The sequence below is a fragment of the Pagrus pagrus genome (genome assembly GCF_965226575.1).
Source record: "Pagrus pagrus genome assembly, chromosome: 17".
NCBI lineage: Eukaryota > Metazoa > Chordata > Actinopteri > Spariformes > Sparidae > Pagrus > Pagrus pagrus.
In genome coordinates this window covers 18,209,723-18,227,470 of record NC_140201.1, presented here as the reverse complement: position 1 = coordinate 18,227,470, position 17,748 = coordinate 18,209,723, and the positions used below count along the sequence as shown (strand labels likewise).

Here is a 17,748-nt window from a genome sequence, read left to right as displayed (position 1 = left end):
AGATCTTTCTCTTCCGAAAGCAATTTCCTTCCCAAAACTAAAAAGTGCAAAATGCTAAATTAAAAATGGGTAAACCAGAGAGAAAACAACACAGGGTAGCTACAGTTACTCAGGACTGTAAACGGTCAGACAACCCTCCTACTTTAACTCGGTGTGATCTCTGACTGTCTGCCATAGGTTGGTCACAGGCAGCCTATACATCAACACAATGATCAGTCAGTACGTGAAGTGCGAGGGGCGAGAAAAGTGGTGAGAAAAGCAACAGTACAGGAGAGAGAGAAAGAGTGAACAAAGGGATGAATGCTGTAAAATTATTTTACTTTCTTTTACGCGCAGGGGACAGGGTCATATCACAACTTCCCTTCCAGAGTTGACTTAAAAACATTTAATCATGCTGTGGAAAGGAGAAGATGCATATGCATGGAAATTATCTGCAAAATAAAAACCTGTATACCCTTTCCTCAGAGCCACCAGAGCATCATCACGATAAATGTATGTCCAGTCAAAGCTCTAAAGGAAATGCCAGGTGCAAAACGAACACCCCAAAAGTGTACGAAAAAGATATTTGTGAATATTTTCTTGTCCTGATGCCTTGTCTTGCAATTGACAAACTTTGAAATCTGAAACTAAAGGAAATAAATAGTGAACCTAAAAATATATATTTTTAAAACGCATTATATGTACTGTAGTCTGTTGTGAATGGAGCCATTGTGAAGATTATTATCCCCGTCCACCACTGGTGTTCACAGTATTGCAGGTTAAGCCAAAAAAAAAAAAGAATGATGGGCCCATTTGACCCTCTCATACACTGCTCACAGTTCAACTAATAAGCTTCCAGGGAAGACATCCAGTAGACGGGGTCAAGTGTTTGCACACGCATATGCACACACACTTTCTCTGTCGCATGTGCGGGGGCTCACACACACACACACACACACACACACACACACACACACACACACACACTCTGAGCTATAGATGACAGTTTAATTGCAAGATTGGTTTTTTATATGGAACCGAAAAATACGGGGGTCTATTAGTGCATCCTTTGTAATGGATATCAGGAAGAGAAAAGGGAATTAGTCCTAGGCCTTGCTACTGACAGAGCATTAGAATAATCCCTGCTACTTAGGACAACAGTCAGATACTAAATACACCAAATCCACTTCCCCCGCTCACAGAGCAAAAGCAAACTAATGAACGAGGCGCCTTTGCATATTCACCATTATAATTGAAGCCAGACAGAGACCATTTATTTTTATGAAGCACCATAAAGCACTGCAGCGGCATCGGTGCGCCTTGCCAAACAAACAACACTGCGACGGACACACATAAGCATGCACGTCCACATGCTATTTCTTTTTTTTTATTACAGCTTCAGTCCTACCCTTTGAATCCTGACGAGGCTGAGAACATTCATTTTCTAAGTTGTTAAACTCGAAAACACAATGCCGGAGCGAGAGGAAAACAAGCCACAGTACACAGAGCAGGGAGAGACGGGAAAGTAAATGCAGCTAAGAAAAATGGATGAGGCTACATCCCCCATCAGTGAGGATGGTCACCTTACCCGAGAGTAAGTGTCATGCCATTTCATTGCATGTATTTCATTATAATTTGCAGACCCTTCAATATCTACCTTTGATGGGGGTGTTACAATCTATCTGGTTAGTGAGAAATCCTCACTCTGACCTTCCATTCGGAGGATGTGAATATGTCCCAGAGTGCCCAGAGAGCGAAGCAAGGTCATGGAGGCAGAGATTGAATGTCAAACCCAAGTGGCTAACAGGCAATATTGATACACTGGTGCATGGTTATATCAATATCCTCATCTGTAATTGGTGTAACCTGATGGACTGCATGTCAGTTAGAAGGGTTTGTTGGCGCTATATTATCTGTAAGTAAAGTGCTGATAACGATCGGAGGAGAGGAAATGCGCGAGGAGGAACCTCGCTGTGTTCAGTCTGATCTGATCGAATGTGAGAGGTTCCTGCTGCGTGTCGTGCTCCGCTGCAACTTTCTAAGCAGGGATCAGACATGTCACATTTTTTGGTGCTCTGGCTTTGAAGCACGCAAGTCTTTTTTCTTTCAACTGATTTTTCTGGGCCAACAAACAATTGGAAATAAAAGGAAACCTTTTAACAGTTACCCCCTAAAGACGCCGTATTTTGTGGCGTCGCCATCATTTCACTCGTACACTCAATCATGCTTTGCGCCTGGATTTACGAGTCAAATCTTTTATTGTAATTACATTATGGCTTCATTTACATTTATGGCTTGACACAGCAGGGGAAGAGGAGAAAATGAGGTTATTAATGCAAAAATCAATATCCACGTACGGCACACACTGTAAATTGTTCACTTGGCATGAGTGGAGGACGTGGAGGTGATGAGGGGGCAGCAGCACCCCCTAAAACAAGGCATTATCTAAAACAATCAATTGATAAAAAAAAAAAAATTAAAATTCTTTGACCATGAAGCCAGATTTTACTCTGTTAACAGTGACAAACAGGCAGTTCTGTGGTATGTACGGTTATCTCCTCTGTATCCTCACGGCATTAATGCATCTTTAGTGATCCAATCACAAGAGGACAGCTCTAAGCAGCTGACCAAACCAAGATGCATTGCTAGAAAAGCAAGACTTCTGTGACTTCTAGACCTTTGGTCTACGTCATTATGACATAACTTGTGATAATCATACATTTCCAAAATCACATTTACTCCACAGAACAACCAAAATACTTTACACACACAAGATAATGCTAAATCTGAAAGAAAGAAAGAAAGAAAGAAACTTGTTGAAAATATACACATTAAAAAATCTAAACTACTAATCAACTAAAAAACAAACCACCTCCAATGCTTCACATAAATATTATCAAAGAAATGGTACCATACCTCAAAATGTCTACCACAAACACTTACAGCCAGGCTAACTTACTTATATGGCACAACTATCATTAAGTCATTCACCCATTTTATTTGTGGAGCAGTTATATTTTCCCAGCAGTCTTGCATCACTTTTTCAGCCGTACCATTTTGAAAGACCATTGTAACATAAAATTGAGGTAATTCTGTTCTTTTAGCAAGCAGACAAAGTCAAATTGCTAATGGAAAAGTAAGACCCATGACAATGAAGAGCCATTATTTTTTTCTCCCAAAAATAGAGTGACAAAGGGATGAATCACTCTTACTGTGTAACTTGACTGGGGACTAAATGACCCTACTGGAAAATGTTTATATTGGGAGTGCATTTTCTGTCTCTGATTTGAAACCCAGACTTTTTTTTTAGGAACAGACCTTTATTTTTCTGTTTTCTTTTTTTTGTTTGTTTGTTTTTATGATAGAAAAGAGAATCTAATCCTTCAACATATGTACAACATCTTCATATCCATGGAGTTTTTTAAAGGTGCTAAAAGACTGTAAATGTTCTGCTTAGTACTTACTACCTGGGGAGGTGGTGTGTAGTAATAAGTTAAAAAAGACTGTGCAGCAACTAACATTAGCTACAACTAGAGTTAGTTACAGCAATAAATACATATTAACTATATGATAACATAATAATCCATTCTTCCATTCTTCTTCAATTGTTTTGATGGTTTTGATAATTAAATAGTTGTTAAAAGTGATTTATCATGTCCCAACAAAAAAACATTTTCATAGCTCCGGCTTCTAAAATGCCAGCATGTGCTGCCTTTTGTTCTAAGTTTTTCTAATATCATTGTAAATTGAATGTCTTTGGTTTTAGATTGTTGGTCGAACAGAAAAACAAGCACTTCGAGGACACCACCCTGGGCTCGGGGAGAACTTGTAATGGAAGTATCACTATTTCATGGACCAAACGATTTATAGATTTGTCGCACAAGATTGAACATCTAAGCTAAAACAACACCCTAATCAATAATGAAAACAATCATCAGAGGGAGCCGATATACGCACATACACAGGTATGAAATACAATATTGTCTAAATCAGAAACAAACATGCCACCCACATTTGTTTCCCACAACAGATCACACACACATACTGTACGAGCCTGCAAACACACACACACACACACACACACACATATGGAGTTGTTCTTTTATAATGGCTTTGTGTCAGCATATAACGGATGTCTCCTAACAGTCCCATTTATTCCCATCTCCAGCTAGCCTATGCCTGTCCAAACAACAGCATGAAACAAAGGATGGAAAACAACAGAGGGGAGACAAACACATCAATCTGCGACCAAACCACACACACACGCGCAATCACATCAAACACACACATATGCACAACACTGATAGATAGCCTAATAGAGAGAAAGTAGACGTAGTTATTGAAGATTTTAACACATACATAGTCATGGATTGATATGTGAGAAGGAAATGGAATAGCAATCGAAAGGAGAAAAAAAATGGACAATCTACATTCAGAGTGGTGGTGGGGGGGGGGGATATGGCCACAATTTTCAATCACGGTATATGTATTTTTTTCATATCACAGTAATGGTTTATGAGGATACAGAAATGTTCTATGAATGAAATGAATAAGTTATTTAAATAATCATCCCGTACTGAATTTAATCATATTTGTACGTACAGGCATTTTTAATTAAAAGACGAAATAATCAAAAACAACCGCAGCACTAGAGGCAACACAATACAATTAAACTCAAAAGACCTGGCTTATATATAACATGTGAATGTCCTAAATTATTTGGCTTGTTATCAAAATGCATTTCTTTACACATGAATGTGATAAAGAAATAAAATACATAGTATAAAGAGCGAGAAAGTCTGCTATTGGAGGAGGTCAGGGTGGATGGATGGGTCACACACACTTTGTCTCAGGAGGCTGGTACTGGCCGAAAATCAACGCTGACTACGATTACTGGACATCCAAAACTCATAAAATGACAGGGAATGAAACATAAAAGCTTTAAATGTGTAAAAATGACACATAACATAAAATACTGAAATTGCCAAGCATCTTATAAGCTATCCCATGAGATCACATCGGAGAATCCAGCCTTGATTTCAATAGATATGTGATGCTGTACCTACCCCTCTCGCATCAGTTTTGCATATGAAGGGCTTCATGGTTAATTTAGCAATAATACATCATATGCAACCTCAGGTTAGACTTTCAAAATAAAGCCTTCTGACAAACAGTTCAAACATTATGATATATAATGACATTTGTTACTAAGGTCTAATGGTTGTGGTTTGGTCAGGTTTAGGCACCAAAAATACTTACATTACATGTTAGGACAAGGGGTTAAAATGTTCAGTCTTATAACATACGTAAAGTGATGCAACTCATGTCATGTACTTACTTCACTTTCGCATCAAAGTAACATAATTTACGTGCCTTAACTTGCTTACATTACATGACTTAAGAACAAATCACTATTGACCCTTAGACACAAACAGGATGCAGTCCATTGTATGACTCATCCAACTTCCTGAGAAACCCCCAACCCTGACTTTCCTTGCTCTTTGTACCACTGCACTCAGGGGGCGCTTTAAGAAGTGATGCCAGAGGGTTACGTACATCGTTGATATGTTGGGAGAACACGCTGAGCGAACACACCAAAACATTGTGTGTATGTGTGTCTGCATGTGTGTTTGTGTCTCTCACTGTTTATGCTGTGTACCAAAATTGTTCCATTCTTAGTCTTTCTTTCTTGAGGGGTGAGGGAAAGATACGAAAGCATAAGACACCGGAGTACAGATCAATCAGCTGTCAGGGCGCTGTGTCTCCGAGGTGGAGTGGGCCCTCAGAGATGAAGTAAGTCTGATACAGGGAGAGGATCTTTGATTGGAGCCAAAGCTTAATGGGACTCCGCACTGAGAGTGGAATGGGCTGCAGCAACGCTCCAGCCTCAGGGATCACAGCGCTGGATATTTGATAGAGGCACAGTGCCATTTATCTGAGCGCTCACCTGCGTGAAGAAATCAGCCTCCCCTAAAAACACACAAACACATTCTCCCTTGTTGTCACCAGCTGCAGCTGCACTGAAGCACATGAACTGCTGCAAAAATGTAAATGAGCTCCTTTTATGTATATTTGTCTGTCATCGCACTTAATATTGTTCCTCTGGTGAGGTCTCGTTGCATTGAAATGTGCTGTATAAATGTGTTGTTATTTTCATCCCCACATTATGTATTGCACAAACAAGCCCACTGTTTTCTTAGCAAACTGTTGAATCCTGAACAGAATTCAGACACAGGAAACCCCAGACAAACAGCGGTAGAACAAATAACACTCGAATACACACGCAAATGTATGTATTGAACTATTACGACAACAATACAGCCAGCTAATGTGAATAAGCTTGTGCTAAACCCTGCCTGGTGCCTGTGTGGCTGCCATTGATTAAAGGCCCCTTGTTAGCATGTACGGCCCCTCATATGTTTCTGTTGTGTCATTGATAAGGGCTTTGTTTTCAAACCCGCTGAAGGGAGTCGGCTAATTAAAAACCAGTGACAGCCAGATTCAAGGAACAAAGGCATCGGTCCCACTGTCGCAGTTTTGCATACGCATTAATTGTTGTTCTTCTCATCTTGAAGTTTGTACAGTAAGGCTTACACACTCGAGGAGTGAATGGAAGTTTATTCAGCGAGCTGGCTTTATTACTGAAGTGTGAATCTGCTTCACCTCTTGCTGCATGCTCCAACCACCTTATAGTGATATCACACAGTAGGAAATGCAGTATTGGGTAATCTGTGAACTAAAACTTTGCATACTCTGCATTTTTCAGGGTTGAAGTTATTAAGTATCTCAAATAATAAATATAATAGATTCAAACAAATAGCTTTAGAGTTTTGTTTCATCATAAAATGACCATATTACATGGATAAGCCTAGAAGGTCTAGAAAATTGTGTGTTAGAATCAATTTAATAATCACACTTGAACTGCCAGCTACTGATGACAACATGCTTTTTCCACTATGAGTGCAGCTTTGATCTAGCATGCTGCTAGTTTTGGGGTTAGGGGGGCAGTCTATTTTTCCAACAGCCCTTTTTTCCCGAAACCCCTACAGTGCAAAAAATGTTGCATTGGACTGAAAGCCCATTTGTCCAACAGTCCGTTATTATAAATTATAAAAACAAAGCAAACTGCTCTGAAGGCCTTCTTTTCCTGAAAATACACACTCTCCCTGGAGGTTTTTGCCTTTAATCGTGTATTTGGATGTGCAGGAAGGGGACAAACTCAGTTGACCTTTGTTGTCAACGTCAGTCAACCATCTTTGTTGATAATAAACACATGGTTAACGTCGTGAAAGAGTCATAGTTTGGTTGGGTTTAGGCACCAAAACTACTCTGTTGGCTTTAGAAATAGATCATGGTTTGTGTTATATCAGTCATATCAGTTAAGTTAGTGATATCAGAGTGTGTAATTTCGGAACGACGAGCCCTCAGAGAAGTGGGCTTTTGCTGTCGGATAAAAGCAGACCTATTAGGGCTTTCAGAATAATGGGCCGTTGGAAAAATGACATGGCACCAGGGTTAACGTACCTAGCATAATGTTGGAAATGAACAGAGGTTCAACAGACTTCTAACATGGAACCAAAAGACTCCTCCTTCCAAAATAGTTACTAGCAGGGCTGCCAAAAGTGGGGCCTAGAGGCCAAAGCTGGTGTGCCATAAGGTTCAATTTGGCACACCAGATCTTTGAAGCAAAATAATAATAACAATAATAATAATAATAATAATAATACATTTTAAAAATATGACTGAAATATTGATTATTTTTTATAATCTGATCATTGCGGGCAGAGTGCGCAGGAACTCAGCTGATTACGTTAATTTGCGATCCTTGTATCATTTTGCACCTGAACAATACAACAATAGGTATATTCTTTTGGTATTTGGTGCACCTTTAAGTTTCAGTTTTGGCCCTTCAACGGAAAAAGTTTGGGGTACCCCTGCTCTAAAGCTAATGGAGCCTGTGCGTAGATTATTTACAGTAGCGTGTGCACGTTGCTGATAGTGGTTATTTGATATATCAAACAGTGGAATGGCATAAAATCATCCACAGGAATGCGTATCACAGCACCTGTGTACTCGTGCACAAGCTTAGCATTAGATACAAACTAAACAAACATGGCTCTTGGAACCCCACAGATGTAACTTAAAAGTCTCATCACATGCTTCTACTGCAGAGCATTTTGTAATGAGAACTGAAAATGGGAATAGATGAGGCTGGAGGAAAAAGATGGGTTTTGAAAGCTAGAAACTTCTGCATTCGGTGGAGTATTTCCTGAATTATTGATGTTAATCAACAGCCTAATCAACCCTTACAGATATATTTAGGCCATTTTGTTCTATGGAGCAGTAAAAGCTTTACTTATTGCCTCTTTAATAGTCACTATTTAGTGAAATCAGACATAATGTTGCAGTCCTCTGGTTTTAATCTGACAGGCAGGTACCTTGCAGCAGAGACATATGCCTGCCACTCTAATTAAACCATATGCATGAGTGTGTGCAGCAGAGCACCTCAGTGTGCAGCCAAGCATTAGCACAGAGGGGACTTCAGCAGGTTACAGAGGTGAAAGAGCCATTTCTTCCCTCCTGTCCCCTCCCTCGCCCTCTGCCAAACAAGGGAAGCCGCTTATTAGAAGATCCTGAGCCGTCAGCAGACTCATGCACAGTGGGCACACGTTCTGTTGCAGCAGCATATACTCCCTTTTACACCTGTGTGTGTAACTTAGTCTAAGAACGCACCTCTGTCACCGTGCTTCTCTTCTTATCTTACTCTCTTTCTGCCTTTAAGCGTTTTGCTCTCCAAGTTCAACTGCTCAGATGTAATTAGCAGCGGGTAGCATTGAAGATGACATCAAGCACGGACACATGTTGCTCAGCAAAGGAGAAGAGAGTGCGGCTGAAGGACTGGGATACTGCGGTTTGTAGTCTGTTTTTTAAATTTTTCATCAGAAAACTGCAGTGAAGTGCAACACGCTGAGCGGGGGAACGCCCTCCACTCATCTCAACCACCTCATGCAAGACAGCAGCAATGAAAGAAATAGAACCCCTGCTGAAAGGAGCCGGTACAGATATTCCTAAAAACACCAGATGAATCACACAAACGGTTGCTTATATAAAGCACAATCTGAAGATAGCCATTTGGCTGTGAGCATCGTTCAATTATGCCACAGATCAGTGTCAGAGAAAAAAAAATATCCTGGTGCAAACCGCCAATTTTTCAGTCACAGGTCTATTTCTGTTGGAATTTCGCATGCATTTTAAAAAGTAAAACCACAGTGCTTCTTTTGCCAGACCCACCGGAACAAAGGAGCTGCTGCACGCAGTTGCCATGCCTCAGTAAACAGGCTGTGTTTGGGGAGGAGATTAGGAATGTGTGGGTGGTGTTTAATTTTAATGTGTCTATGAGTTCCAGAATGAACTGGTCAAGTATTGCTCAGGAAAAAAAACAAATGCAAAATGATTAAACAAAGAACTTGGTCTTGGTATTAGAAGATAAGCAATATCGATGGACTGGTTTTAGGAGCAAAAACATCTATAAATTACATCATGTTGCTGTAAAATTCCTTTGAGTTTGCTGCTGGATTCCGACCTGACGAGCCAGAAGCATCTGGAAAGGCGCCACAAGAAACTGGAAATGGGCAGGCACACATAATACTTTGCAGATGTTTGGACGAACGATCTGTCAATCACCGTCTACCGTGGGCCAACTTCAGCTGTCAGATCAGCAGTAGGAGAGCACTACCATCAGTGGGGCCTATTGGTAAATTAAACTATTGCCAAAGCCAGTCAAGAAAAATATATTTTCCATTGAGAAAGCCTTCACTGCCAATTTTTGCTCTTTCAATGAAATATATCTCCAGTTCTGATTTCACTTATGCTATAGCAGTTACGCACATCTTTTGAGGAACTGCCATTGTTGTTTTCAAACAAACAGGCACACCTCTCACTGGTTGTCACATCTACAATTGAGGTACATGTCAACCATTGCATCTACACCAGGCCAACAGTGAGGGCATCATTGGTTAACTGACCATTCCACGTTGGGATTATAAATATATAGAGAATAAATGTATGACACAAAAAAAAAAACTAACTATCCACTAGACAACCAAACCTTCTCTTCAAGCATGCCTATAGATAATGAGAAGCAAAATGTTTAACATGACATTCAATTATTTGCGAGGGATGAAATTTTGACTATAACCAGTTTTTGTTTGTAAAGATTTGGCGGCACAAATAGTCAGATGTTGCATCAAGCCACTTTACAGGATCGCGACACTCCTTCTCCATTTCCTTTCAATTGTTCCAAGTTGTATCTGCACAAGCAAATTCCTCTACTCTGAGGTGATGCTATTTACTGTCATTCATTCATGTAAAAAAAAGAAAGAAAACAGTGACTTGAAAATTGCCTGGACTGGATAATCCATCAAGGTAAACATGAAGACCTCATTTACCTTTGCCAAGGTTTCTGTCTGTTTTATCATATTCCACTGTGCCTCTGTTGGATATATTCAAATAACTGTGTACAGCACATTGTTCTTTCTGCCTGTCAATCACCAGACACCTACAGCTTCCTTCAAGAAAGAATATACTTGAGCACTGTAAAAACTGTATTGTCATGTCAGTGTACTTGTATTTAGAAATGACTTAATTCACAAAGAGAGCAGTACTTTCAAGCTCATTTTGACACTGCCAAATATACATTTTCCAGATGACACTGATGGAAACCATTAAAGTTATCGTGGAGAAAACAATGGCTTCGTAAAGGATCCCATTACATGCATTCTGTTGTGATTATTCAGAAGTCAACATCTGTCACACTAAAAGCAGAGAACAGTATTAATGTTACCATTACAAGGCTGATGAGCAGTGTCACAAATTTGACTATTTCCACACTGTGTGGAGCCAGTAGACCTATGTACTAATATATAAAAAGGAGTATTCTTCACCATTTCCTCCCTGTTTTCCCATCCAATCATGTCAATGTAGCCAACCCCAGTGGCATTACAGTATCACACTCACACTGCGCTCAAAGTACACAACCAGCAGCTAAGCCAGTCGCAAAATGCACACAGCCTCTGATCCAGAGAACAAGGGAGCAGTGACGGACTCTCGTTCAGCAGCTAAACAAGTTAGCACAAAGCACACCTGCAGAAGTAAGGAGCAACTGGACACTACGGCTGTTTACCTTCTCTTTGATGATTTTCACATTTAATAGACTCGTTAAAGCTATGAGAGCTTGCTGACGGTAGCAAACTAACTACTAACACACATCTTCCAGCTGGCCAGCGAGAGTTGGTTATTGCCGAGTTAGAAGCCTTACTATTTTCTTATTTTCTGCAACATATTCATGATGCTTTGACAGCACTGAGTTATGAGCCAGCCATCTCCTGAGCCCCCCCCTCAGTCAGAGCTGCTTAATCATGCACTCAGTGGGAATTGCCCAGCACCGGGGCTGATTTAGTAGGCCGTAGCTTTGGGTGTAGAGTTCAGCGTCACATCATTACTTTTTTAACACCTTACATTGATTTGTTTAGTGGGGTAACAGGCCTTGTTGTGGTCCGCAAGAGGATAAAATAAACACTAGGAGAGAGCTCAGTCAATTACACTTCCCATGGACACTACGCTCTGGGTTGGGTGAGATAGGGTGGAGGTAGGAGTGACAAAAAGGAAGAGGAATAACCAACGGGACCCGCTGTCATCACGGCAATATATTATTTGATATTTCCCTTCCCACATGTACAATACCTAAAGTCGTAATGGCTCTGGGAGTTTTCTGTGTGAGCTGATTTTATGCTGTGACATTTTTCTTCAACCTGGGTCTTGTATAATTTCCAAAAGTCTTTCATCATGTCTACAATGGGCAAAGAAGCAGCAACATTCGACGATGTATATGACTGGACAGTATAAGACTCTTTTACATTGAGTGATCAAGCCAAGTTAGTACACCGTCTTGCTCAACATACGTCACCAACACCAACATGGCCGCCAGCTCAGAGCAAACAGAGAAGGTACTTAAAAAGTTAAAAATCACAACAATTCCGGCCATGTTGACAACTGCAGTGTGAATGTGAATGGGTAGCCTGTTAGTTCTGTGTGCAGGCTCATTTACGGGACCCACTCTACAATGGATTGTTACTAACTTCCAGGCATCAGTAGTGTGTTAAGAGGGCATTCACGGTTTGTATTTTATGAGTGCACTCATCATAAGATACATAATGTTTTCTGATGCCCTATTTCAACTGTTGTAAAATATTATACAGTAGATGTGACATAATGAATTACAAGTTTAAGTGTCTTATGGATGTGTTTTATTAACTATAAGCCCGAGGTTGACTGATGGGGCTTATAATACATTGTGACTACCTATACTCACCTCACCATCAGTCAACCTCTAGTTTATAATAAGAGCATCTGTAGTACTTTATGATGTATAATTCATTATAAGTCACATCAATGTTATGCAGCAGCTGATATAGTGCTTCAGAAAGCATTATGTATGTTTAGAAGTCTAGTCATGAAGCTATGAATGCTCCCTTAACGTACTTTAGATGTGGTCTTCATAGAAAGTGTTCCTGTATCACTGCTGGTTGCCTAGCAACTTGGTCTGACCAACAAATAGTCTGGGCAGTAACCCCCTGTAAAGTGGTGAATTGTTGTTTTTAGACTTTGATTGTGTTCAGATTAAACCAATAAGACATAATGTGTTATATTCTGCAGCTTTATCCTAAGGTCCACAGCAAGCAAGCTGCAGCTGTTTCGCCTTGATTCCAGTCTTCATGCTATGGTAAGCTAAGCTGCTGCTCACTCTAGCTACATTTTTAACGAGTGTTGTATCAGTCTCCTCGTCTAACTCTCGCCAAGAAAGCAAATCAGCATATGTCCAAAAATGTCAAAGTCTTCTTTTAAGGTGAATCTAACCTGGAAGACAGAAAATACACCAATGTGGATGTTGTGAAGGAATTAATGTTAATTTTGCAAGAGGAGGGCTTTGAAAATTAGTCTGGCCCATGTCTGAATGCATGAAAGCAATAATATTACTTCCATCTATGCAACAGCATGTGAATGTTCCATCAGTCTGGGCTTTGACTGCATTTCTAAGCAACAGCAGTTTATAAAACCAACCTTCACAGGTGCCAAGTCCCACGCACACATCGACTAATCTACCTGGAACAGTCATGACACACAGGAATAAACTCAACATGCAGCACATAAGAGACCCATCTGTGAATGATGAAAACCACTGCATGAGCCAGAGAGCCCGGAAACGATCCTTGTTCCATATGTGACGGGAGATATAGACAACATTATGGACGTTTCAATGACGCAGATCAATGACATAGAACATATTGAATCCTGAACCCTTAGGGTCCTATTTCTGTGGCGGCATGGCGACCAGGGCAATCACAGCTCTGGCCTGTTTGGTGTTTTCCTGAAGTTGAAGTTAGCTTTGCCCATATGTGAGATATTTTTAGTAGCAGCACAGAGTGCACAGCGCACAGGTGGGATGGCTCATTCAAATGAGGCAGCGCAGAGGGAGTTGTTGGTGGCCGTAGACATGGTGCTGAGGACCTGGTGCAACAATCAATCAATCTGCTGCCATTCGGATGATTTCAACGACAAGAGCTGACTAAATGCTTGGAGCAAAAGCACAGCAATCATGCAATAATTCTTAAAACGTTACCAAAATAGTTTAATTAAACACGCCCAGGCGTAGAAGCATTTTGATCAGTATTTTAAAAAAAGTTTAATAATTAAATATGAGTGATGTTTCCTGTGTCTGTTGTCCACAGCTGCTTTAAAATGTCTGAAAAGCCTCTCCTGCCGTTCATTAAATACATGCAACCATCTGAAGGCAGCAGGACACGTATGGTGATAAATCTACAGCCCTCAATTTGAGAAGTCCCACATCAGAGCGCAGTACCATAACGCACCAAAACTATTTAAAAAGTCATACAAAAGTCATCAAGAGTCGAACAAAGGATGCCCGACCCAGTCTCTGTTCACCCTGCTGCCACCTTGCAAAAGATATGACGTATCCACTGTCGTACCACCAGACTACGGACCAGCTCCTCTCCTCAGGCTGTGAGACTCATCAATACTCAATTCATCCTCCCCACTGCACCATATAAAATATTTCATCATTTTTTTTCTCTTGTTAAACTCCATTTTGTTTTACAACCCTGGTGTTGTAAAATGACAAACACACACCGTTACCAGTCATGTTGTTTTCTTTCTTAAATGAATTACGGTGCAACTATACCGCTGTATCACATTTGAGGATATGATGCGTCATTATTTGTTTCTATCTAGTTAACTGGAAGAAAAAACAAAGAAAAAAAAACACCATCTGCCTTTGGCTGCAGATTTATGTTGCTGTGCACCATCCAAACAACCAGGCGATTTCCTGTAGACGAGTATCTTAATTTGTTGAGATGTTATTGTCATGCCTCACTCTGATTGGCACAGCTGTTTCAGACTGATGAGAACAGTTTTGAGACTGAGAGTGTATCTATTAATGTGTTCAACTTCATTCATTGCTTTATGGTGCTACACGAGACGCCCAGAGACACACTGCTGCTTTGCACTGGTTGTTTTTGGCCCTTAGTGTTGATATCAAGTCCACTTCCGATTCCCAAGCGTGCCTCGCCATCCTTCCAGTTCGAGCGGATTAAAGGTGTGTCCAATCAGCTCGTGGCATAGTCATTCCGGAGCGCCATGAAAAATGGATTGTGGGTTTTGCAGGATGGGAGAGTGTGGGAATGGTGAAGGTGTGTGATGAAGGATGGTGTGTGTGTGTGTGTGTGTGTGTGTGTGTGTGTGTGTGTGTGTGTGTGTGTGTGTGTGTGTGTGTGCGTGCGTGTGGAAGGAGTAAGCAGCACTGCATGCATCCAGTTTCCTGGACAACAGCAATCAATAAAGCATTAAAACGATCACGGGAAGGGGAACAAGATGTCGCAGCCATCTGGAACTGGTTATGGTATTAATCCATTTGGGAAGGCCCGCTCCCCGCATACATCAACTACAAACACAACAGATTCAATAGAACAACATGAATGTCTCAAGCCCCGACTGCTGGGAAAATGACACAAATTATGTTGTTGTTGTATTCCCTCAAAGAGCTGTCAATTGACATTGTAGCCAGCAGCAGATGAACACACCTTGATGCTGCACATGAGCTTGTTTCACTGCATCTCTCTTTGAGCATATTTGTAAGCCTGCAGATGTAAGTTAACTGTTTTGTTATCTGATCACGTGACCTGCAGCCTTTTATGTTAACTTGTGTATTTGAGGTGCTTTCAAGATACAGAGATGTTAACTCCTCGATGCACGCTCCTTCAGTGTTCAATACGCTACAGTACAGCCCGCAGGGTTTCACACTGTGCAAGCATATGAAAGATGAACATCTCTGGCCAAGTGAATTGCTATGTAGCCTACACTGACACCACATGGTGTGCTATTATTCAGAGAATGGAGTATTTGATTTCAACATGAACTGAACAGCAGGTCTACTATAGTCTGTGAAGGGGTCGAACAGGAACGAGATCTTAAGGCCCTTAACTCACTTTTGTATCACTTTGGTTGGTGTTGACCAAACGTTAGATCATCACAGACCAACAAATGTCGCTTAGCTTCAAATTGCTCTGCAGGTCCTGATTTAACACTAATAAGGCGATCCGTTTAATATGGTAGCCCTGAGGGGCAAGTGATTTTTTATTTCGTTTAATTTTGGTGATCCATTTTCTAAGTCTGATCTAAATTATTTTCTCTCCCATGTTTATGACTTGCAATCTGGTGTCTTCCACACATGAAAAAAATGTTCTTTCTTCACCTGACAAAAAATAAAATTTTGACTCGGTTTTTCATTTTCCTTATGGTTTTTTTTATTTTATTTTATTTTTTACTAACCTGACCACACATTGACTTTTTTTCATAAATGAAAAAAAAAGACAGGAACTTAAAATATTCTCCTGAAAATTGTTGTTTTGTTTTTTTCACGTTTTCACAGATGGACCAAAAATTTATTAACTTAGAAAGAGGGGAAAAAATCATTTAGATCAGACTTGCCCTGCACGGCTTCCCAATGTTTAAAGTATCAAACAAGAAATCCTATAAGTTTAACTGGCTACAGTCTAATGTAACCCTGCTAACCAGACTAAGAATTAAGGACCCAAGATAACCTCTGATCAGTTAGCTGGACTATGGACCAGTGTCTAGGTTCATGGAGGCAAATGCTGTGCTGCGCAATAGTCAGAGAGAAGTAACACAGACTAGAAGATGAGCTTAAGTTAAACACCTTGCATTTGAATACCTCTTAGAAAGAACATAGGAAAAAAATAAAAGTTTTACAACTTAGCAGCCAGCATATCTTTACAAAAAAAATACATTCATCAGTTCTCTTTAACAAAATTTCAATTTTTTAACTCAGAGTTCAACTCCAACAGTTTACAGTTCTGCGCAGTGTCTTTTAATCGTCCTGGCAAAAGGGTTAATTCGAGTTTCTGCAGGTGTCTTTTGTTCTTCTGGGTGCACCCTATTTGTAATAAGTCAGCATCAGAATGAGTCATGACAAATCCTACCAACCGGTGAACTTGTGCTTTGAAGAAGGAATGGATGGGCCCTCTCTCTGATGGATAAAGCAGTCAGATTTCCCAGTAGCTCGCCCTCTCCCTCGTCAGGGAGAAAATCCAAGGGAGTTTCCAGTGGTATCAAAAACCTAGCCTGTATAACAATATAAAACTCTTATTGTATACAGTTATAAAATTATGATCACTTATGGCCATATCTCAGATTAAATCTAAGAAAACAATCTCAGAAACACAGTAGTAACTATCTTTATCATATAGTTCTGTGATACTAGTAGCTTCATACATCATTTTATGGAATGTTTTTAATCCATATTGTATGAATTATGAATTGTTTTTAGCATTTAACCATGAAATGATTATTAATGTTAACCATGAATTTCTTTATGTGTTTGTTTTAACACATTTTAACCTTTTCTCATACTCTTAATGAACTGTATTTTTAACCAACCTTGTTTTACAGGATATTAAAGATATTAAATGTACTCAAAAAGACCAAATCATTTACAATTTAAACAAAACAGCTGCGGTTCACATTCATTTCCTTCATATTAACACTGAAATATGAGCCCTTTAATAAAACAAAGCTTTAACAAATCACGCAGTCACCATCACGTTTTACATGTAGCACATTAGCTAGCAGCCGACACGCGCGCGCGCACACACACACACACACACACACACACCAATACGCAGCATGACGGAGCGACACAGGTCACGTCATTAGCAACATTAGCTTCGCTAAAACTGACTCACCAGACGGTCCGCATACAGTAAAACCCACATCCACAGGCTTCTGGTCGTCTCAGTCACCTCTGCTATCATTTTCAAACACTTTTAAATGGTTACAAACAAATTGTGTGCATAAAAACCGACAGAGAAGTATCTGTCCTTTCTCACTCCTTCGCATGTGCGTGTTTCTCTCGCTGCTCCGGTGTGTCTGCGCGTTCACCGCACTTGCTACCTGAAAGAGGGTGGGACTTGCTTCCTCCCTCCTATGAAACTTAATTACTGCATGATTTGACCAATAACAATAAAATAAACTTGACTGGCACCTAAATCAACCGAATAACTTCCATTAAGCATAGTTTGGTGAACCGAAAGTAGCAGGAAAATGAAATTATTACATATTAAATTATATTATTTATCTTTATAGAGAATCTTTGATTCTACTGGGTTACACTTAACA

The 17,748-nt window shown here is 40.2% G+C and overlaps 1 long non-coding RNA gene across 1 annotated transcript in view; it reads right to left on the bottom strand.

Moving 5' to 3' along the window:
• Positions 1 to 17,510, bottom strand: part of LOC311272679 — a 39,599-nt gene extending 22,089 nt beyond the window's left edge. Inside the window, exons 1-2 of the long non-coding RNA XR_014624587.1 lie at positions 17,316 to 17,510; positions 16,558 to 16,695 (exon numbers count right to left, since the gene is read on the bottom strand). This is a non-coding gene — a long non-coding RNA (uncharacterized lncRNA). The remainder of the gene's footprint in view (positions 1 to 16,557; positions 16,696 to 17,315) is intronic.
• Between the last annotated feature and the right edge of the window lie 238 nt (positions 17,511 to 17,748).